Raw genomic sequence first — 23,995 nt, 5'->3', positions numbered from 1 at the left:
CCCCCTCTGGAGGAGACCTTTGCCCCATGGGAAGGCTCATTAGAGCTGGGTTACACATGGGTGAGAGGGGACAGAGGTACCCCTGACAGTCAAACACCACTGAAGGAATAGGGTTAGACCCTATTCACTTAAACGAGAGCCTTAGTTCATAGTATTACCCACACTGAACTCAGCAAATTGAGGAGGAGTTTCACAATTCACATCTTAAATACACACTAACACTGGCCCGTCACATGTACAAAGAGATATTAGCACATGTTGTCAGCACACCTGACACAAGCACAGCACAAGTTAACATGTTCCCTAAAAAATACACATGCCCTCATAGTGTTAGGCAGTTTATTTAATTGGTACATTCACTGTGGGAAGTTCAGTGAGGATGCCTTTCTTTTCTATGGGCTGGAGGACTATTGAGAAAAATATTCTACGACAGAGAGGTACAGGAGAAGACTGATTTGGATTAGATCCACGTAGTAGCCTCAGCCCTTACTGGGGATGAGCAGTGATGGCTCTGTAGCAGAGTGAGGGTGTCCATTAACATTTAAATGAATTCTCTCACAAAGAAATCATATTATCTCAGAAAATTAGGAATTATTGTAACACAAAGGTCTTATCTAGTCAAAATGAACTATAGAAGATGAATAAATGTTTGAGCAATTATACTTAATGAATTCTAATGTGCATCTGTCATTTAAGAGGTTAATACATACCTTGGATATAAGGATGTGACCTCACATAATGATTACACTAAACATAATTGATGTCTAAAATGTCGCAACTTCATCCTTACCCATGTATATTGTATATACTGCATGGGTACTCAGTTCAGTTCACGTGACACACTTAAAAATGTTTATATCTTTGGTGTTCACAGGGGGTAGTTCTGAATTTAATAACTCTGAATATAACTCTGTGACTGCCAACTACAATGCACTTCAGTGTAAATTCTTGTTTTTCTGTATGTGAACCTCAGGAAGATTGGACAGAATTGGAACAGTGCCACCAGATGGCTGAGATGTAGAGCTCCTCACTATCACAGGTTTACCGTATACCTCAGCAGTGGAGAGCAAATTAAACAACCAATATATATGCTATTATATGTTACAGGCAGCATAGATCATGCAGTATTTAATGTTATGTTTAATGGTATGCCTCTTTGCAATGGAATTTGTGCATTTCTGTTTCACAGGTAATTTTTTTAGGTATTGTACCTTAATTTATTCTCCACATTTAATCTTATCACTGTTAAATGAATTGTGTTCAGGGTCCTGGTTTAAGTTCTTGTAAGATCAGCACAGAGATGTAAAAAAAAAAAAAAACATTTCTATTTTAATAAGGATATTCTCTATTTTGATTAAGCTTTTGAAAGTGGTAGTAAAAATGTATCATTTTAAACATGAACAGGGGTGCATTTAATGTATTTTTTAAAGCACTAACTATATTGCAAAGAGTGCAGGTACATATGGACTTGAATGACTCGGGGGTTTTTTTCTAAAAGAGAACATTTAGATAGCAAATAAATCAGCTCAGGTTGATTCACTCTCCTGAGATCTAATTAGTTAAGGGACACTAAAGTCAGAGTTCTTCTCAGAAAACCAATCCAGCCATAAAAAAAAAAAAAAAAGAAAAATCCTGTTTGTAAATTCACCTTTGAAAATGACCTCCATGCTTTGCTGCACACTTGATACACATGATCAAAAGATTTAAACATAGACAGATGTGGTTGTTTTCCCCTGCTCGCCTGTTGCATTAGCCCTGCCAGTTTGAAATTAGCATATTGAGTATTAGCTTTGGAATAGACTGCTTCACACAAACAAGCTCACAGAGGTTTAATTAACAAGCTAATCATGAATCAAGTAGCTTTGTTAATCTGATTTAGAAGAATTTTTTCCTGCTTTCTCTCTCTCTCTCTCTTTGTCTCTCTTTCTCTTTCTCTCTCTCTCTCTCTCTCTCCCTAATTGATATTCTGAAAGTAACGGCTCTAAAAAATGTCAGATGCAAGTATGTTTTTAGTGTTTTGAAGACTGAATAAAAAATGCATCTAGGTTTTGTTCCAGAGTTAATTGTGCCTCTAAGACATTATCTAGAGGGGAGAGTTGTCTAAGCAGCAAAAATCAGATTTGTACGAGCATCAGTGATTTGCAATGTTCATGGGTGGTTATTATCGAGATATCAGTATAATGAGATCACTGTTCTTAAGCATGTGGGCTGGATCAGAGACAGAAGCTAAAATGTATGTTTCAGCACAATTGACAATCTAAGAGGGACTGATAAGGAACAGAAAAGAAATAAGAATAGAATGTGAACGAAGTGAAAGACTTTGTCTCAGCTCTGTTTGGGTGTCAACCCTAAATTCACTCTTTGCTTGAAAACCAGTTTATTTACTGATATCTCCCATGGCATGAAGTCTGCATTATGCAATAAATCATAACTTAGATGAAAAAGTGGAGTTATAGGAGGCTCTGTCTTTGAATTTGGTGGTGGATATATTGGTTTCTCTGACCACTGGCTTTGTGTTTTCTGTTTAAGAGTAGCATCCCGTATGGTTTTATGAACTGATACAAGTACATTTTTATTGTAATATGTTTTTGGTAAACAGAGCTGGACATAAAACGAAAACTGAAACATATGTAAAAGGATAACCTTGAAGCTTAGAGGGTTCCCCTCCGTTAGAACGCAGTGGTAGCTACCAGCAGTTGTTTTGTGACTACTGTGCTGTGAGGTGAGGTGAGAAGCCTGTGAATGAGTGTGCTGGTGTTCACATATCGCACAGTGGAGAGCAGGCAGACACTCATTATGGTGTCAGACCTCGGTTCTCTCTTTAACCCCTCTGAGGTTAGGCTCATTTTCGGGTCACTGGAGGGAATTTTTGACTGATTTAATGTCCTTAATGTCTAACACAGGGAGGGATTGTTCGGATGGCTGCAAGAATGGGCCAATTTCTCTCTCACACACAATTTCTCCATCTCTCTCACACCTCCTTACATGTGCACAGACAATCGACACTCCAGGTGATAACTGATGCATCAATTGGTCTGTCACACAAAGAAAATGCTTTCTAATGTTGAAATTAATTATTGATAAAAAAAAAAAAAAGCAGAGCTCCCCCTCTTCACCACGCCAGAGGCGAGATTGCTCCATCACTCGCACTGACAGTAGAGCTGTGATGTATTGTTCTTTGTGTTACTACGGCAACGTCTGTGTCCACACACTGCCACGTACCACCCATCAATGTAAACTCAGCAGTGCTAGATTCATCAACCCCCCCACCCCCCCACCCCCCAAAGACATTGTGAGGGAAATGGGATTGGCCTTACCTGCAGCCCCAGCTCTGGGGATGCACCCCAGGCAAGCTGTTCAACAATCTCACTCCTTTCTCTCCCTTTCCTCCCCAGCAGACATGTCCTTTTTCTGGGTCCTTCCCGAGGGAGGATTCAATTAACCAGTCAGTGCGCTTGAGACGATTTTATCCCCCAAGCTCCATTTATCTCCATAGCCACACCTCACTGGGGCCAGGCAGTGGAACAGGGGATGCTTGGATTACAGTGCTTTGCTCTTCTCTCTTTTGTGTACAGTACTTCTCTACTGTGGAGAGATTAGGCAGGAGCACATCACTGTTGAGGATTAACCCTTATATGCGTTTGCGAGTGTGAAGGTAGCCTTTTTATGGTCCACAGGCAGGGAGCGTCGTTTTTGGTTTTAACTTCAAATCCTGACAAGTGAACTTTTTAGGTACCCTACGGGTAATAGTACCGTTCTACCATCATAAATTCAGGGGGGGTTGCAATGTTTTATTGATGATGGTGGAAAAAGTTCTCAGGTTCTGTTTCGGTATCTTTCATAAGTCTTGAAACGGGTGAGGCTCTGGTGACTGTGATGACCATGACATATGGTTCACATTGCTTCCCTGTTCAGCACTCATTTCCATGACCAATCATGTCTAGAGGAAGGGGAAACTGTCATCTTGGACGATGACCACTCCCATCAACACAGAGATGCATCACCATAGGACAGCAGTAATCATTCAGCATGGCTGTGTGTTTATCGACTTTTATGCTGGCCTCTAAGGGGCTTAGCACACCTGAACCATGAGGGGAAAATACACACCACCATTAGTAATATAACAGTAGTAATACTTACTATAACGTAAACACAGTCTTTTACTGTGGACGCATTAGGACCTGAGGATTTCCTTTGATGTGATTTGTCTTTCCCACTGCTCAGTAGATCACTGTCTATGCTCGTCTGTCTGGCTTTGTGTCTTGAGCCAGTGCATAAATATCAGGGGTGGACCGTATGCTTCTGACCACAGCTGACCTTAACTAGTGATGTTTTCCCTTCACACAAACTTCACATTAATCAATAATCCCCACGAAACATAAGCGATATGAGCAGCCTTAGTTACTAAAGCTCCTTTCAAGCAGACCCCTCTTTTAAGGTCTCAGTATCCCCAGGTACATTACCCTTCAAGCCCATCCCTGAGGTTACATGTTTGAATCTCAGCATTAGCACTAACTGGGTCAAGCATTGGAAAGAGCACACTTGGCTGTGTACTGGGATGGTCAGTGTGAAAGGTTACGCTACCCGTCATTATGTTTGGCTGACCCCTAGCATCAAGTCTGTTTGCAGCAGAAATAAGCTATTTAAAAAAGATGGATCTGTCTTAAACAAGATGGCTCTGTCTATGAACATCAAATTGGAAGTGAACATCATTTGAACACTTAACCTTTTTGTATTCTGTATTAATAACAAGGTCCAATGTCTTTGAAAAATGAATTAGGATATGCTTTACCTACTAACAGAAACATTGTTCTAAACTATCGTTTGGTCTTGTAGAGAAAAAAAAAAACAGTTTCACATGTAGAAATTTAGTTTCGGGCAGTCCTGTATTTGCATAAATGTAACCTTAGTGAGGGTCAAGACTTGATGTATCAAAGGTCAGGAGGTGAGGATGGGAATGGATAGAGCATGCAAACAGAGGACTTATTAACAATTTTCACTCATGGAGAACAAAGCAAACTGTTAAAAAAATGAGACATCTTACTGTAGTACTTTGGCAAATGTACAGAATAGCAGAGACATTTACTTGCATTACAGGGGCATTTAGACACAAACAAAACATGCCTTCTTGTGAGCAAATTAGTGTGAACCAACTACATCTGATACTGATGGCGAAAACTTAAACCCTTAATGCTGTGATTCCATTTGGCTGTTAAACGTAATAACACACTATTAGGATGTGGATGACTGAAAAAAATAAAAGCTAGGTCAGGAGACAGAAGATTCTTCAAAGTGATTAGCACTCTGTTTAGCAATGGCGATGATCAAATGATGTCAGGTAATTTGTTGAGGTTTTTCTCAGATTTTTTTTTTGTTTATTTGTTTATTTGGTTCATTATCATTATGAAATAGGCTTATAGCAAGTGTACTTAAGTGATTTTGAAACAAATGGCTATCTTTGTTTTACTAGACAGCACATTAAGCTGTCCAATACATTGCGCCACGGGTGTACAAGACACTGCTAGTCTTCCCTCCCTCCCAGGGAAGTTAGTGCTTCATGATCCATTTCTGATATGTCTGCTGTGGAGTTTAATTATAAATTATAAGAGGATAATGTAGTCCTGTCTTCGTTGTACCTGGATCTACATTTTAAAGGGCTAATTAATATCAGCCAACTTACTGAGGGTGCTAAGCCGAAATGAGGCCCTCGGTTTTGGAAAAAAGCTGTCTTTTTCAGCCATCGACCAGGTCTCATGGCGAATGAACAGCTAGACCTGCTCTAATCCATTTTTCCGCCAACACATGCTTTTGTCTGAGTAAACCCAAGGCCTAGCGTGAAGTTATTGATAAGACAGACACAGTGTGCGTCAGTCCAGGAACCATGCCCAGCACATGTCTAATGCAAAACTAAAATATTAAACAGGCAGATTGGCTCATATCGTCAGTGCCTGAATATATGGACTGCTGATAAGACTACAATGGATATTTTTTCAAACAAAAAATGAATGTTAATTTAGACACTAGCAGACTTTGAAGAAAGGAGCAGCTATGCGTTGAGTATAAATTTTTGGATTAAAGATGGAAATTATTATTTTCATTTTATTAATAATTATTTATTATTTTTCCTCTGTTTCCTGCTTATATTCCTCTGAAAAAAAAATGGATATGATCCAAACAAAGCCCAAGGAAACATCAGAGCTTGCATCATACATTTTTTGCTATGATTTTAAAAGCTGCCATTTCTTCTAAGTGCTATACACTCAAGTTTAACATTCTTGTGTAATAGCATAAACGAGTGGTCTGCTTAAATGTGTTCTATGCCAATGATGACTACACACCCACAGAGTGCAAAATTTTTCTCATAGCCTTTTCAGTGACATATTAGCGCCCAAAGCCTATGTTTTTTTGCTGGGTTGTTCCCATCTGAATGTGATCTTTCATCTCTCTCGGTTCAGGGATATACATTGCTAAACGTTCAGCTTTTGCATTGCTGAATGATGCAAGGAGGACAGTATTAATCTAATTCCCTCTCATGGTCAAGTCTGATTTCCTGATTTCCTAAGGTTTGACTGATTATATTGGTCCAGTAAGAGTGTTGGAAAAAAATTGGCTGATTTGATTTATTAAACAGTAATTAGTACCTTGTTTGCCATGTTAGATTACCCTGTGTTAATTAACAAAATATTTTTGCTCAGTCTGTTTTGATGTAAGCTATTACAACTTCTATCAGACCTTTGACCTGTTGTCTTAACCTCTGACCCAACCATTGCGGAGGCTTTGTCAGAGGCCACCCCCTCACTTTGTTAATTAGCTGTTGGACTTGACACAGAAACACGTTTCCACAAGACAGAAGCACACAAGCAGCAGGGATAGTTGCAACGTGTTTTGCTAATTGCTCTACTGCAAAGCTAAGTTTTTCTGGCAAAGTTCCAATTGCCATGAAATACAACCTCGCCTTGTTTAAACAGCTACAGACCTCAGTTTCCAAATCCTCCCCAAAGTTCACACCAGAGGGGAATTTGATTAAATGACAATCCTTCACTACGTGTTCTTTCTCATCCCTAAACCACACACATGGAGATCTTTTTTTCATCAACAACTTTTTACATTTAATTGCTCCAATTTACTATATACACCTGCTGAGCACTGCAGCAAGTTGCAATCATACAAGCATGTACCACCATCCCACCACAACACGCACACACACACACGCACGCACAGAGAGAGAGAGAGAGAGAGAGAGAGAGAGAAATTTACATACTCCTGTTTAGTACAGACATTCGTTTCAGAGCAAAGAGAAATGACTGCTGTTAAGACAAGAGCAATGAGTTTAATTCACAGAGAGGTGTATGTGTGTGTGTGTTTTTCTCCCTGAAAGAGCCATGTTTCATATTATTGATATTCTCAACAGCAAATACGTCTCTATGCAGATATCTACCCCAGTCAGCTTTATTTGATGTCTCGCCGGAGGTCTGAGGCAGGAAACACCCACACATGACTTGCCTGGCAGAGGGGCAGAAGGCCGCTCTACAACTTTTTATGTGTTTGGCTTCAGGGTTTGTGTGTTTTATAGAAAGCACACTCTCAGGGAAGGGAAGTTTCCATGATACAACTGTGATATCATTTTCAGTCCTTCACGAACTCTACTGTATATTACCTGTGCAACATGTATTTGTGGTACAAAATAAACCCCTATTTTAATAAGCATTTGCCTAAAAATGTGAAAAGTCCTCTATTTATACAAACACTACACATATTTTTTAAACACGCATACGCGAAAGATGATGATTAAGATGTAGTTTACTTCTCGTGTCTGCATTGAAAAACTGATGTTTGATGATCTTACTTGCAATAAGGTTCAACATTGTAAACTCAACAAAAATAAATTAAAAAAAACTGTACTGTTCCATCCCTGGCACCTCCAGTTTGTTTTGCTTTCATATCATCTTTCGACATTCTTGCATTTGTATCTGGTCTGATAGTGAGCTTAGCAATGGCTGTTATGGAACAGACAGCTCCTTTCAATGGCTACAAGATTCAGTTTTTATTCTGCCTGTCTTGGAAGTTGCTTTGGATAAAAGTGTCTGCCAGATGAATGAATGAAAATGTAAAAGATAATCCAAACAATAAGTTAAAATACCCACATATGTGAGTCACACAAATAGCAGATAAAATGAAAAAAAAGGTTTAGCTTCTCCCATGGTAGTGAAATTCATTTAAAATCTTACAAGTTCATTGGTGTATTAATTACTAAATGTTCTCAGACTTTAGTTTCATGCAGTCACCAGTGAAAATACATATTATACGCTTTATGATGACAGCTGTTTTCCTTGGCAATTCGATTTTTAATTTTGCGTTTGATCTCTGTGAAATTTGTTCTTTTGAAATGGGTTTCATAGTAACATGGGTTTTTTTTTTTTTCAAAGAAAAAATCCATGCAAACCAGCAAACCATGTAATGATAAAACGTTCCATTCCACCTCATAGTATAGGGACACGCTTAAATCAATAGTATTCGCTTTGCTCCAGAGCTTTATGTCTGAGCACAACAAACTCTTCCCATTTGCAATACTGCTCCGGTTTTATCCTGGGGGACTTTTACAACTCCTAATATCATTTAAAAGTATCATACTCCCATCTGACGTATATAAGTAAACCACCCCATCCCCACCTTATTCGTCTTGCATCTTGTTCCCATCTGTTTTTACTTGTGAGCCACTGGCTGTCCTAGATTTCATTAACAACTCTGTCTGAGGATTCTGTTTGCTTTGTGAGAGCCAATCACCAGAGAAAGAAATGTGGAGTTGAAGTCACCTACAAGGATAAAGACAGTACACAAAACCCCATGAACCATATCGTGTGACCCCGCAGACCTTGTGGTCTTTTCATAACCCACAGGAGAGCCATTGGGAGATGGGAGGAGGGGAATGGAACAGGAACATCTGTGATTGATGTAAAACAGAATAATAGAAGATTGATTTCCATGTCTGTCAGGTAAGAGCATGGAGGTTGTCTGTCTCCACTTTTTACAACACATTTTTCCTATCATCAATGATTAAGATTCAACATCAACTAATCTTTAGAAGGGAACTGAATATCTGTGACTTGGCCATTTCACAAGCCTTCCTTGGCTTAGATAAACATAAAATCGTGACTTTGTCACTTTAGGTAAAACATATTGTGATACTGCATTACACCAGTTTTAACAATTTCTCTGAAAGTTCTTCAGCATCACCCCAGGAGTCCTTTTGGTATTCAGTACTGCACATAAAGATAAAACAGAAATTTGACTACATTGAACAATTTCTCTTCAGTTCTTTCATTTTATATCTACCATGTAGCAGAGCCTTATATTGTTGATTATTCACTCATTCAGTAACCTGGCCCTTTCTGTTTTATTCCCTACCTCTGTTATGCAGGATAAATAAGTGGGATGCAATTTATTCTGTGGCGTGAAGGTTGAGCAATTCCTGTGCTGATCTGTGACGGCCATTACCATACTGCCTGTCAGCATTATACACGTAAACAGACTGCTGAGGCAAAGGAAGGACTCAGAGACTGATATAGCCATCAATAACTTAATTCAAAAGGCCTCGTGTCTCTCATCATACTTAAGGGAGGGCTTGCTGGTGTGGCAAGAGTTGGTGAGAGATTGGTGAGTATGGGAGACACTGGAGCAGTCATGGCAGGTCAGGATTTTATGACAGAATACTAATGCAGTTGTCCTCTCAGTGATTAGTTATCTGTCATTTCATCAGAACATCATAATGAAGACAGAGAAACTGCCACCTCTCCACTTATTTAAAGACTCCTGTTTCTATGCAAACACAGTTACAACAGCAAACAGTTCATAATGTAATGCTCTCTGAACAACATTTCCATTGTTTTTCTGTTTTTTTTTCAGAATAATTAAGTGGAAAAAATGAAGTGATAAAGAGATGGGTTTAGAGCTGTGTACTATCCCTATCGGAGGACAAAATCCTCATGACTTTTCCGTGGAGAGACAGTTAATCAAACTTAAACTCTTTATCCTTTTCAGTAATTCTCAGCCTTTTACATACAAAATATAAACTATCAAGACAGGACAGAAAACAAGCAATTCTATAGTATAAATTTATTTTATGAACTAAAATATTTTACATTTTGCCATACTTTTGTTGTGAATTTGTTTTATGTATTGCAATACTGTTTGAGCTTGAGTAATTATATGCAAGTTGTATCTCGGTCATGCTCAGAGACAGTGAGAGAAACAACTACCAGAGAGAGAGAGAGAGAGAGAGAGAGATTGACTTTGAGTCTGAAAAGAAGGCCATTGTCATTACACTAGTTATTCTCAGCACCTTTTAACTGGTACCATTTTAAGGGTTTAACCTTTATGAAATCCCTATTAGTGGTCTACAATTCAAAATGATTGTTTCCACTACAGAGAATGACAGAATAATTTTCCTGAATTGTTGCCAGTAATCACACAATATGATGAGCTTCCCCTAAACTGTTTCTATCTGCGAATAAAACAACTGTAAGAACTATTCACATCCCCCTTAGAAAACCAATTATGAGGAAACTGTCCTGAATTGCCTCTAAATAACAGCTTATTATTGAGTCTGACTGAAAAAAGCCCCACTCATTTTGTTTAGGATTTTTTTTTCTGTCCTCCTGCTCACATTATCCCCTCTCTCTCCCGGTCTTTCTTTGTTCTCGGCCATGTGTAGGGAAAGATAATTCCCCCCTTTGCTGATACTCTTTCTAGAGTAAATCCTGCATGAGTTGAATACACTCAGACATACATGAGGCTACAATGAGGGTTTAATATCTTGGCCTAGTTGACCAGGCTTTGGAGGAGAGAGAGAAGAGGTTGTTATTTCTAAAAACAACCATGTCATTGTTATGGGAGGATGAAAACAGTACAAAGGCTTTCTGTCAAAAGTCACATTGACTGATGTGTTTTTCCCTGATTTTGTCAATGCCAATAGACTTAATACAAATTTTACTGTCTAAATCAAAAGAATAACAACAGTATAAGTGCTAAGCATAATAATGATCATAACTGCCACCACCATCATCATCCTCATCATCGTCATCATCATTTCTTGTATGTGCTGTTACTAGTGCTACTGTTAATATTTACTTTTAATTAGAAGTTCTGTTATGTGTTAGTGTAAATCATCGTTCAGCTTTTGGGAATGCAAGATTTAACTAACTAATTAACTAAACAAATAAATAATAAAATGGGATTGTTGTTTTACTGAACAGTGGGTTACTGGCAGAATCAAAAATAAGCATTAAGGCCAGACAGAGAGATGTAAACTATTAATATTGTTCTTCTCCATATTATTTAAGAGAGTCTCTTCACTTTTTGTCAGACGTCTACTATGTTATTGATAATTTGTTTCACATTCTACAGAAAAAGACATTTGATCACAGGCAATTAATCATATGATATGTCTTGAACTTCTGTTGTGCACAACATATCACTTTCATTCATCAATTGATGTAACACTTAGCAAAGAAAAATAGATTACAAAATAAGACTGACAGGTCAAAAATCAAATCAAACAAACAAACAAACAAACAAAACAAAACACCCAAAGCTCCTGTGCAAAGTAGTACATTAACAGTTTTAGGAAGGCCTGGCACCATGAAGTTTGTGGATAAAGATTCAACTTAAGCCCATTTGTTCCGCCGTGCTGGCCCTGTTTATGTAAAATCAGATGGTCTTAACTCTGGCATCTGGCTTGGGTTTTGATGAGGGAACTTGGAGTTGCATGGTGGAGGGGACTCACTGATGAAAAGTAATCCATTTAATGTTCTTCTTCAGCGATCCAGCTTTCATGTGATCCATTTAAATCTATTTAAATACTTTTCAAAGGAAAAGACAGAGGCAGTTCAATGGGAGTAATAGGATTGCTTGAATGTTGTTTACACACACAGATGAACATGGATTCGGTATGCTTAGACATACATACACACCCACATACTCTTTCAAATAGGAACGCACTGAAATGTGCTGACTAGTAAATTTATCCCTCTACGTTTAGTCAGACGTTAAGTTTTGTTTTCTGGATTGTGTTTTAATCCCATAATTATAATCTTCGTCATTATTCTTTCACTGAAATGTGGTAAACTGGAAAAAGGCAGACATGCATTCAAGCTATACAGATAAAGGCATTAGCATCTTAACAGTAATACCACTTCAACCCCCATATAAATGTAACTTCATATTGGACTTTGTATTGTACTAATGACAGGCTTCGTTCTGAAACCCGAGGACAGTAGTCATTATATGCTTATAGGTCCCTTTACTGCAGCTTGACTATTACTTATTAATCTGGAGCACATAAGTGTGATCAGATCTGTGGTGAGTCCTGAAAGACTGAACCCAGAACAGGTATATTTGATTTTCACATTTGATTTATTTTACATTTACATTTATTAACTTAGCAGAAGCTATTTGAGATAAAAAAAAGACCATAAAATAGCTGACAAACTAACACAGGATTCTGTGAATTCAAGACCTTAAATGTTAAGTTAGCGCTCATTTTACAGAGCTGAAAGATAAGCTGAGTTGAGAGATAAATGTCTAAACTAGACACATGGCTTGCTGTAAATGATACTTGAACACTGTAGCACTAGAAGGCATTATGAAAGGAAGTGTAAGAGTCAAACTAACTCAGAATATGCTAAATATTTGACGGAAACCTCATGAAAGAAACACTATCAATGAAACAGAATCGATATAACCACAATATTCTCATTTCCAGGATTTTAATTATCAGTATTATTAGCTCTGTGGTCTTGATTAGGCAGTCACGAGACATGAAACTGCTCACTTTCTTTTTCTCCCCATATGACTGCTGGGTTTTCTTTCTTCCCCTGCTGTCTGATCCCCTAGAACGGATAATGCTGGAAATAATGAAGTGTACATAGTATATTCTACCCATGCCTTCTGTCATCTGAATAGAGTGTTATCTTATTTCCGCTGTATGCCTGTCACAGGGCACAGAGGACACGTGGGCAGAATAGCAGGTTTTAACTCTGGGACAGGTGCTTTATGGCACAAACTATGCAGCAGACAACATAAAGCTAGAGAGCAGTGGAAGCAGAGCTCATATTTGAATGTGCTGTCGTGGGGATGCTCAGTGACGTTCAGGGCCTGTGGGTCGGTCACTGGTGGTGGTGGGGTGGGTGAGGTTGATGGCCTTGCGAAGTCAGTTGTCAGTGGTCATTTTCAGGCAAAAGCTCAGCTGGACACAGAAGGACAGGGAAGAGATGTTTGCGGTTAGCTTGCTTCTGAATTCTCCCCTGCCACAGGCTCAGTTTTTTATCTAGCGGCTAATGGTCCCTTCCTGCATTTGACTTCAGATCCCGTATTCTCAGTACATTCCTTTTCTTTTCCTTTATCTAATGTGTTAACGTTAAAGATGCATTGTTGTTAGCTAGCTTGCTAAGTGGTGCTTCTTTTGAAATGTGTTTTATGGTCAGTCAACGCTCTGTGAGTTTGAAATGTGCACAGTACAGTTTGCTGGGGTTAGGTTAGGTTAAGTTTTACTTGTTTAAAAATGGCAATGTTTTGGAATGATCTGAGGAGAAAGTTGTGGGATGCTGTTATTTAAGAGTACATTTACCATTAGTGTTATTAATCTTAATGGTGACCTCTTAAACAGTTAGCTTGCAGATGGAAGACCAGTCTACTTCCATAGATACACAGACAACTGTGCAGGCACCCCACTGATACTAGGAGATGCTGAAGTGTCACATTTACTGGCCGTCCCAGAGCGTGGCCAATTGGCCTTTGATCCTTATATTTAATCATAACGATGACATTGAAACTTGCAACCTCAACAAAGGGTTGAAGTATATTTTCCACTGCATCACTTGGATCAATCTACTTAATATACAAAGCAAAGAAACAGTACTACCTGCTTCTTTCCAGGATTCCAGGAGATTTTGTCCATTTCCAGGAGACTCACTGACAGTTTGTGAGACTTCGGATACACATCTCATTCAAGAGGCCGTTGTGGAGTAGAATAAATACTACAACCATAAACAAGCCAAATAACACAACGCACCGCACAAAAGAAGGAAATGAGTCCCTTAAACAGTAGATGAGGCTTGAGCAGGCTGTGAAGGTAACTTTACTCAGTACAGTTAGCTTTGGTTTAAAATATTCATTTCTGTTCCAGATCTCAGCAGTTTACATTACAGTGTGGTCCCAGAAGATCATCGTGTGTTTTTCTGCCCTGCGGTAACTGATAGTGTCTATGTCACGTCCACTACCAACCCCCCCCCCCCCCATCCACCCATCATTCCATGTCCCATCGCCCCCTTCCTGTTCTTATCTCTGTCAGTCTACCCATTAGATTCAATTTGGCCCACATAAACTGCGTTCCAGAGCCGTGGTTCCCATTCAAGAGATTTTAATTATGGTTAATTATGATTTGCATAAAGCTTTTCATCGAGCAACGACTCCTGAAGCGGCTGTGCCATTATTACTCATGGAAATGAATGAGGTGCTGATGGAGGCACGAGAGAGACAGCGAGCAGAGAAATGAAAGCGATAAAACAGACAGGGTAATGACTGGGTCAAACAGCTATGGCGGCATGAATGAATGGACAGTTGTTTCAGTTAGTGAACAATTTGTTTTTTCTTATGTAGGCAGTAAATCATTTTAGCGATATGAAATCATATTAGCAATGTGATTTACTCCCCATGGACAACCATTCAATCTCTCTACTTCCAATTGGAAATCCCTTGAACTTCTTTTTTTCTTCTTTTTTGAGGATAGGGGATGTGCTGGTTATCTGACTGCAGTGAAAATAATGTTTAAGTATGTGAATGACTGAGTCCTATCCAAACATACTCACATGACTTATCTTTGCCCACTAAAATACTAAAGGTTCTAACATGACTGATTCCAACAAGATGTGTTCAAACAATACCAAACATCAGACGAATGTCTCATGAAGAGTTTAATAAGGTTTTACTTACCTATGCAGTCAAGGTAAGAGACTAGGAAGAGGCCAAGGTCACAATGAAGAAAACACTCAATGAAGGAAAGAGTTAATACAGCAAAATGCATAAGTTTCTGATTTAGTGAAACTCTTGATGGGGGTGCCCAATGGGCTGATTTATGTGGATCCCTAGGCTCTTGTGAAATAATGGGGATACTGAATTTAGAAAGGATGCTTAACTATAAATGGAAAGATGTGAACATTGTTCATGCATCCTATTCTGTCTTCACATGTCATCGATGCACAAACTTTGGTACTTTTCCTCATAAAATTTGTAGGCCTATGATGTGATATATAGTACCACTTGAGTATACCACCTGATGTCACATTATCCAGGTGATGTTGGTGGTAGATGATGTTTGAGGTCAGCTTCCCTCAAGGAGCTTGGTTTTCTCTGAAATAAGCCTTTAAAAATCATTCATATCTCTCTGTAGTAGGCTATATGAAATTTATACTTGTTTAGTAAAGCTCTGAAAAATGTTGTCCAAGCGACTGAAATGATCAAGATAAAACAGCAGTTTGCAAATGAGGATTCTTTACATATATGTGTGGAGCAGGAATATAATATTGCTGATATCGATGATACTGAATGAGGTCCATTTCAAATTGCACCCACAATGATGATTTCATAAACCTCTTCTCCTAAATAAGAAAATGTATGCTACACTACTAGCATAATCTGTAAACACTTCTATATTTTGTCACATTTAAACCAAACATTGATCATATTCAGAAAACACTTTTATGTCCAGAGGTGGGACACTGTGACCTTGAGTTGGCCTTGCCTTCCACAACATGATGAGCACCATGAACTATTTTCATTGCAATAGGCAGCAAACCTTCACATTTTATCAAGGTTGAATCTTTCCTTCCCCCAAGGTGGATAGTCTTTTCTCCCAGAGAGCCCCATCTTCTCTTCTTTTTGTCAGTTCAGTTTTCAAGGCCTTTCCCATTGCGCTTTTAGCATCACACACTCAGCTCTCTCAACACTCAAGGCTCAGATGAACGTTTATAATTCAGTGCTCTCATACATTTACATAATATGATTTTTCTTTGAAGGGAAAAAAATGAGCAAACTATTGACCAGTCCAGATTTTTCTGGTTCGTTTTCTGATTATTAAAACATAGAAGTTTCGTGTTAATCCAGTTTAACACATAGTTCATTTAATGATTCTGTACCATGATCTGTTCAAACTGACATTTTTTGTCTTAATATTTCACTTTTAAATGTGGTTCACTCAAACAGAAGAAAAGATACCCTCATCCAGGCTGATGAAGTGGCTACTCCTCTGCAAAAAATGCTCCAGCACAATAGTGATCTGATTATTTACAAAGAAATGCATGTGCATGCACACGCGCGTGCACACACACATACACTCGCACACACACACACACACACACACACACACACACACAAACACACACATGGAGAGAGTAGGACACTCACACTGATGATCATTGTTCATATACAGTAGAAATTATTCATATATGGCAGCTGACCAAGCAGAAAGATGTAATCTCTCCAAAACAAATGAGAAAGATGGGATGATATGGCTCAGCTGTGTTATCAGCTGCTAGCGTTTTCTTCTCAGGGCTTTTCCAATGCTTAGTTAAATCAAAATATATGTTAAAATATTTCTGTATAAAAAAAAAACTTGTGAGATGATAGCACTACTTCACACACACACGCACACGCGCACACACACACACGCGCACACACACACACACACACAAAATCACAATATTTTAAATTTTAATACTCAGTCACATGTAGAATAACAAGATAAGTAGCAACATGTTTAAATCTACAACAAAATACAAAATATTGTATGCCACCTTTTTATGAAATGTACTTACAGACCACATGTAACTGAGGGTCATGCTTGTGGGAGGTATCCACCTACACAAACCTCTGTTTTAATGCATGTGTCACACATCAATTACCCCATGTTATGATAAATGAATCACTTCAATTAAACCTGTAAATATTGATTCAGTGTTATACTGGCAGGAGAGGAAAAATGAAGCAGCCAATGCCTTGCGACACAGAATATTTCTTTTGAGTTGTATTGACTGATGTGCCTCATTGACTCCAATTACCAATCCTTTAAGGCTAAGTAAGAGACTCCTTCAATCATTTTTACTCTCGTGTGAGCAACAGCACCAAAAATTTTTTATCTTCATTTTACCCAAGTGTCTAAATTACCCCACCTGACCAATCCATCAGCTCCTGGATTGGCATTTCACAACATTAGCTTCTGCAGGCTAAATTGAAAACAGACGTCCGGCGTTTACATCAGTGCTTGATTAACATTGCTAATGGAGGAATAGCTCGTATGCCTCTCGTCGGACTGATGTGTCTATGCCAAGCAGCATAACGGAGAGGTGACAGTAAATAAATTGGCGTCTGTTGAGATAACTATCTTTGAAAGACTAAGTCTCATTTGATGATAGCCATTAAGCTCCAGTTTTGGCAAATTGATCATGTTGTCGCCAAAAGGACGAGCCAGCAAAGTTATTAACTAGTATAGACCATTTGGCAAATCTGGACTTCATCCAGAGTAGTTTCCCATATTAATGGGGGTGACTTTGTCATAATAATTGTGGTTGTGTACATGAATGTGTGAGAAGACAATGTCATTTTTATGCAAATACAATACAAGATCCCTATGCTAAGCATTCTCATTGCACTTTTACATGGTTTGTGCTTGCTGACATCTTTGTCTGTAATATTATGCGCTGGTCCATAGTACTGCTCCGTTATCAAAATACAAATGACTCAAAAGTACCAATACACCTTAAATAGTTACTTTTTGATTAGAAACAGTTGTAGTGTATTTATTCTGTATTATTTTTAAGTAAAGGAATTGTAAAAGGATGTGCTACTCAATACAAAAAGACATTAAGGCAGAAGGCAGTGGAGCAAATATCCAAATTTAAGTACCCCTGTGTGGTCATTCATATTAACTTAGGGGAGTGAAAAACCCAACATCATAAAACACTCCAGAGGTTTACTAGAAAGCCATTATAAAATCCTTGCTTTTTATCTATTGGAAGGGAGAGGGAAGGGATATGTGTGTCCAAGAAAGAGAAAATGTTCTCAATTTGACCCTTTGTTCGTTGTCTCTTGTATCAAGGCCGTCTCACATGGGGCTGTTCACAATGCCAGTCTTGTAAGACAGAGTTGAAGTCTTTCTGTCCCTGTGTGTTAACAGGGCAGGTTCCACCATGTCCTGAGGGAGTTCCTGTATCCATGTCACCTTTATCTTCCTGCCTTTACCCCCGTATTGAAAACCACAGTCATGAAATGGCTGATACACACGTCTCCCATGAGAGGTGAGGGCTTGATAGTAGACAACCAGTGTCCCTCTTTAACCTTTTACCTGCTTTTTGCTCTCCGTGTACCCATTTTATTATTCTCTTTCTTTTTCTTACCCCTGCTCTTCTCATCCTACAAACTCCCTTGTTTTCATCACTTGTCTATAATTCTTCCTTTTATTATCATTTTTTTTCTGTCCATGCGGTTTTTAGCTGCTTCGCTGTCCTCCGTCTCAAGGCGTACATATATTTTTTCCTCAGTTCCTCATATTCAGTTCACATCATAATTTTCATCACAATTTTTCTCCTCACCAAAATCCTCTTTTCATCATTATTTATCCTCTCTCTCTCTCTCTCTCTGTCTCACTCACTCTCACCCTTATCATCATCCTCCTCTCTTCACCTAATTTTCATAATCTCCTCCTCCTCCTCCAATTCTCTCCCTCAATTCCTTTGTCCTCCCTCTGTATTTCGTCTCCCTTACCGTGTGATCCTAGCAGTCCTGACAAGCTGTGTCGGATTCGGAGGTGGAGCCGTCGACCTTTGCTTAACTAATGGCTCCTTCATCATCGCTCGCTCACCACAAGAGCAAGCCCCGTCTTTATTGCTCTTTATTTCAAATTAAACTACAGGCATCAGCCATCCATCATGGCCGCATGTGACCTTTAGCAGAGCGGATGACTCGCTTAACAGAGAGAAATGGAAGCTAGCATATTTAGGGAAGACCACCTGCATAGGGTTTCTGACAGTGGTGTTACGTCAGCAGTCTAGTGTAACTGTATGTCTTGATGAAACTCTGCTGAAATCAGCATTGGATAGGTTGTACATGTACCAGCAAGAAATTCAGCAGTAAGCTTCTCCTGGCCAGGGCGGGTTGATATTGGTTATGGATGAGGGTTGGTTATGGATAAAGAGTAATACAAAGATTATTGTGCTAAATTTGTAACCCAGAGATTACAGACAACTGCAAAATTTCTCAAAGAACTTATGGTATAGTCTATCAACTGTAATCAGAGCTGTCTCAGTTTGAAGAGGAGTCAGGTAGTGAGATGAAAGATTAAACCCTTATTACGAAGTCTCCTTGTATTTCTGCCTTTTTTGGTTTTTATTGTGATGCAAAATTGAGTAACAGACTTGTCTAATTATTATGTTTTGCCCTATATCAGGTCCTTGATTATGTTTGGTGCGATATGAAAGTTTGTAGTGGACAAGTCTTTGGTTGCTCTTGCCCATATATCTGTATGCCACATTGAGAGTCTGTCCTTTGAAAGTGAACCTTTGAAATTTCAACCTGCATTTTTGGAGGGAATGTGGCATTCTCATATCTATGACATATTGTTATTTCCTATAAGGAAGCAGGAATTTATACATTTGTATTTAATTATTTAAAAATGACCCAGTGAGGTAAGACAACCATCTCCATAATTCTCACATGGTCTCATTTCCCCCATTCTCCTTTTTTTCTATGAAAGCGATTTTTTTTTTCTTGTGAAGTGAATTGTCAATCTTCTGAGATGTGAATATTAAAATACTAATTTACTTTTCAGCATAGTGCCTCTGGTACCACCATTACAAATGGTGGAATTGCTTTTTAAGACTAATGTCTTTTTCATTGTTAGTTTTACAAAGGCTCAGTGGCTCCTGGGGGACAGGAAAGCATTTTGAACACAGCACTTTGTCTGTGATATGTTTTATGCAAATTGCAAGAAGGAGGAAATGGGAAAGATTGCGCTGCCAATTTTGCAGTGGAAGTACAATACAGAGAGATTGTTGAGTGGTTGAGCTGGCTCAGGGTAAATGTCTGCAAGAGCTAGGTTTAAAGTTCATTATCACACAGAAACGGAAGGAGGAGAAATACAATAAGTATTGATTATTAATCTATCCAATAAAAAGCATCAGATATCTCAGTTTGAGTTTTTGAGTTTGTTTCTCTTTTTTTCTTTTCTCCTTAACATCAAAGAACTTGGAGGGAACAGGGAAGACAGAATGCTGGTGCTAATAAGATAACTTCACATTGTAAACCCCTAGATTAAACAGCTCTGAGTCACTATCTGACTGAGCCTTTCTTGTAATTGCTTCAGTGAGGACATCATTCTGGATCTTTCTTTTATTCTTTATGTAGGTGAAGGATATTTCATTTGATGTCTGTCAAGCTCACATACAGTATATGATGATATCTGGACATGCTAATCTGTTTGTATGTCTAGGTAAGTGTAGAGCTGATTCGGAAAAGTATGCAATAGTTCAGAAAACATTTATGCCACATATATGTCAAGATAACTACAAATGGCAATAGGCATTACCAAGATTACTTGATAGATAATATACAAGAGATGGTCAAAGGGTTTATTGATAGGGAATTAAATGAACTTCACCAATATTAAATTTGCCTACTCACTAATGTTTTGTAAAATGAACTAGCTACCAAGCAAACCAAACAATACGATGTAGTTTACTTATGGCTTCTGTGTTTACTTGCCAAATTCTTACAGAATCTCAAAGCTTTCACAGAACTTTTACTCAGAACATAGCGACTGATGACTTGAGCTTATCATGTGAACTGAGATCAAATGCACATGCAAAATAGAAAACAGTGGGAGAGCCAGCAACGCAGAGAATAGATCATCTTGTAGACTTCTTAGTTGCCTGACAGAAAATAGTGAATATGAAAGTTTTCTCATTGGAGCTTTAACATAAACGAAACCACTGGCCCAGACAGTCTAGAGAGAGGGCAATTTTGTTGGAACAATGGAGCAGCGAGACATTGTTTCTAAAATTTGTCCAACAGATGGCTTCAAGTGGGCAAATCCCTTCCATCATTTCATTATTGCTAATTTTCTATCTCTTAAATGTCACATAGTGGAAGCAGACCAAAAAAGGGCCTATGTTTACAAGCACACCAGGCTTTCAGAGACCATAAACAAAGACAATAAATAGTGATTGTGAATAATGGAATGAAGGCTTTGTTGAAAAAAAAAAAATCAATATTAAATTGTTCGTTTTTGTCAGCCCTGTGTGTCTTTGTAATGATGAGGTTAATGAGGTGTATATAAGACTTGCATTCATTTTCCAAATAGAGTCTGACTGCTCTTCCCTCTAGTTTTCCTCTTCCCTTCTACATATCTCCTCCAATGACAGATGCATATAGAAATGATGGAGAATTCCCAGTGGAAGTTAGGAAAAAAAGACCAATTTAAATTTTATGTTGAAAAATGTAATAGGCTGATTAGATTAGCCATATGTACTTGGCAACCGGCTAATTTCAGTTTGGCTTTTGTGCTGTTGATCATTCTGGCAGAACATGGTTTCTAGCAGAAGTCTGTCTGCCTTGGTCTCAGTCTACTGAGATGGATCAAACCTCCCAAATGCAATTAATCTTTTTTATCATCTCAAATAATTTTGCAGATATTCCATTTCATGTAAAACTGCACTGAGGATTAAGTAGAATCTCTTTTGAGTTCCTTTTGAATTTTCTCAACTCAGGAACTGTAGTTTGTTTTCAGAATGAGAAGGGAAGACTGTATAGTAAGAATTTTTTTATCTGGCTAATGAAACAGCTTTACTCATGAGACTCATCCCCTCAGAAAAGCATACAGCACATATTAGTTGACTTCTGCTTTATAAATACACAGTGCTCACATATACAGTCATTCATCCATGAAATGTCTGTAATGTTTATTCTCACCTGTTGAACAGGTGAAAATGAATGTAAAAATTAAGGGTATGTACAATGTCGAACAAGATATAAACATTAAGTTTTAAAATCTTTAAAACTACAAATTCTGCAATGTGTGTTGTTACTGATTCTCCCAAAATAGAGACATAAATTCCATGCAAATACTTAAAAGTAAAGCTAGGTTTTCAGAACTAATCTTCTTTTTGCCAGTGCCTGTCAGATAAAGGCAGGCAGCTATCATTTCATTCAATCAGGACAGACATGCTCAGCATGGTGTGTGTGAGATTAGACATACCAGCCACAACCAGTGCCTTGGCCTGAGAAAAACACTATCTCTTATCAAACAGCAGGGTTTTAACATTATCTGTGATGGCAGGTCTGGGAGCATATCTGCTGTGCTGCGATATCTCTGTCAAACAAGACAAAATATAAACTTTTTCTGAATAAATTGTCTACCTTTTCAATATTAGCTTGTAATTAATGTACAGCCGATATGTGTTCTTTCTCAGTGTTAATCACTACCTTTTTTCAGGCAAGGGGATCTTAAGTTTTATTTATTACTCTCTGGAAGTTCTTTGAAAATCAAAGTGGATCATCAATAAATGGAAGAGGGTTTTTTTTTTGTGCACACCTTACCTTACAACACACCTACTTTTCTTCATTCCCTCTCCATGTAGACAAAGCAAGCCCCACTTGGGCAGAGTAATTTAACTCATAATTTATCCCTTTTATAAGGGGAGGATCTCATTTCCTTTTTTTATCAGACTTCTCTGGGCAAGATGAAATCTGCAGAAAATAAACGTGACAGTCGACTCCATCTGTGTCATTAATATCCCTCAGATTCACCTGACAACAATTATGAAAAGTATGGGCACAGTGCCAATTATTATTATTATTATTATTATTATTATTATTATTATTATTATTATTATTTTATGAACTGCATCTTCAGTGCGATCTGTCCCATTTTTAACAATAAACAAAATCTGATGTGAAAAAACAAAATAATTGCACTAAATAACAACAGCCATAAATCTAGCACAATGAATTTCAAACATTAAAAAATATAAAGAGAAAGCCAAATTGATTACTCTCACCAGCTCAAGGCATGCCTAGTAGATTTAATGATGATAAAACTGTAATTTGCTTTGAGTTTAAATAGTCTTCTGCGTAAATAGATTCTACTGTGTTCAACTCTATTTCTCTAACCACAGTCTACAACTTTCATTGATTGAATTTCTGACTAACTGGCTCTATCATCATGAAGAAAAATATCACTTTATTTCTCAGAAGTTCTGAGTGTTATCTCTTATACTCCTTTAGAAATAGACATTACCCTAAGAATTTGGCTGTTTGAATAGAGGCCAGGTATAAAAGATGTTTATGGTCTATACCTTCAGTGACCAGCAACACAGACTGAGGAATGTGATGCTAACAACTGAACTGTCCCTATTCAGAGATCTCAGCAAATTATCCAAATATTGGATGATTTCAGGGGTTACAGCAGCCATCGTGTCTATTCAGGACAGCTGTGTTATCAAGCTGTATTTTTGCTTGTTTCCCTGATCTCTTTTAATAGAGATGTCAGTGTCTCGCTTCCATGGTCCAGGTCTTTTTTCTCCCAATTTTTCCCTGAGTCCTTGTTTACATTGCAGCATAACTCCTCACAGGCCTGGTCTATTGTTAGTCACTCCACTACACTCCTCAGCAACGTGCTTCTCCAAAGCTTTATTACTATTATCTCCACTCCACAGCTGAGTGAACTGACTGACAAATGGGGGTGGGTGGATGTGATGTGGAACTCTGCATAATTTGTGGAGTATGTGTTCAGGAGGTACTACAACAAAGAGGAGCACTCACATACATATCTGATTTGGCTTAGGGCCCGAAAGCCAACACAAACACACACACACACACACACACACACACACACACACACACACACACACACACAGACAGACAGACAGACAGACATACACACTCTGGCAAA

This window comes from Chanos chanos, chromosome 10 (genome assembly GCF_902362185.1).
Source record: "Chanos chanos chromosome 10, fChaCha1.1, whole genome shotgun sequence".
NCBI lineage: Eukaryota > Metazoa > Chordata > Actinopteri > Gonorynchiformes > Chanidae > Chanos > Chanos chanos.
This window is presented reverse-complemented; position numbering follows the sequence as displayed.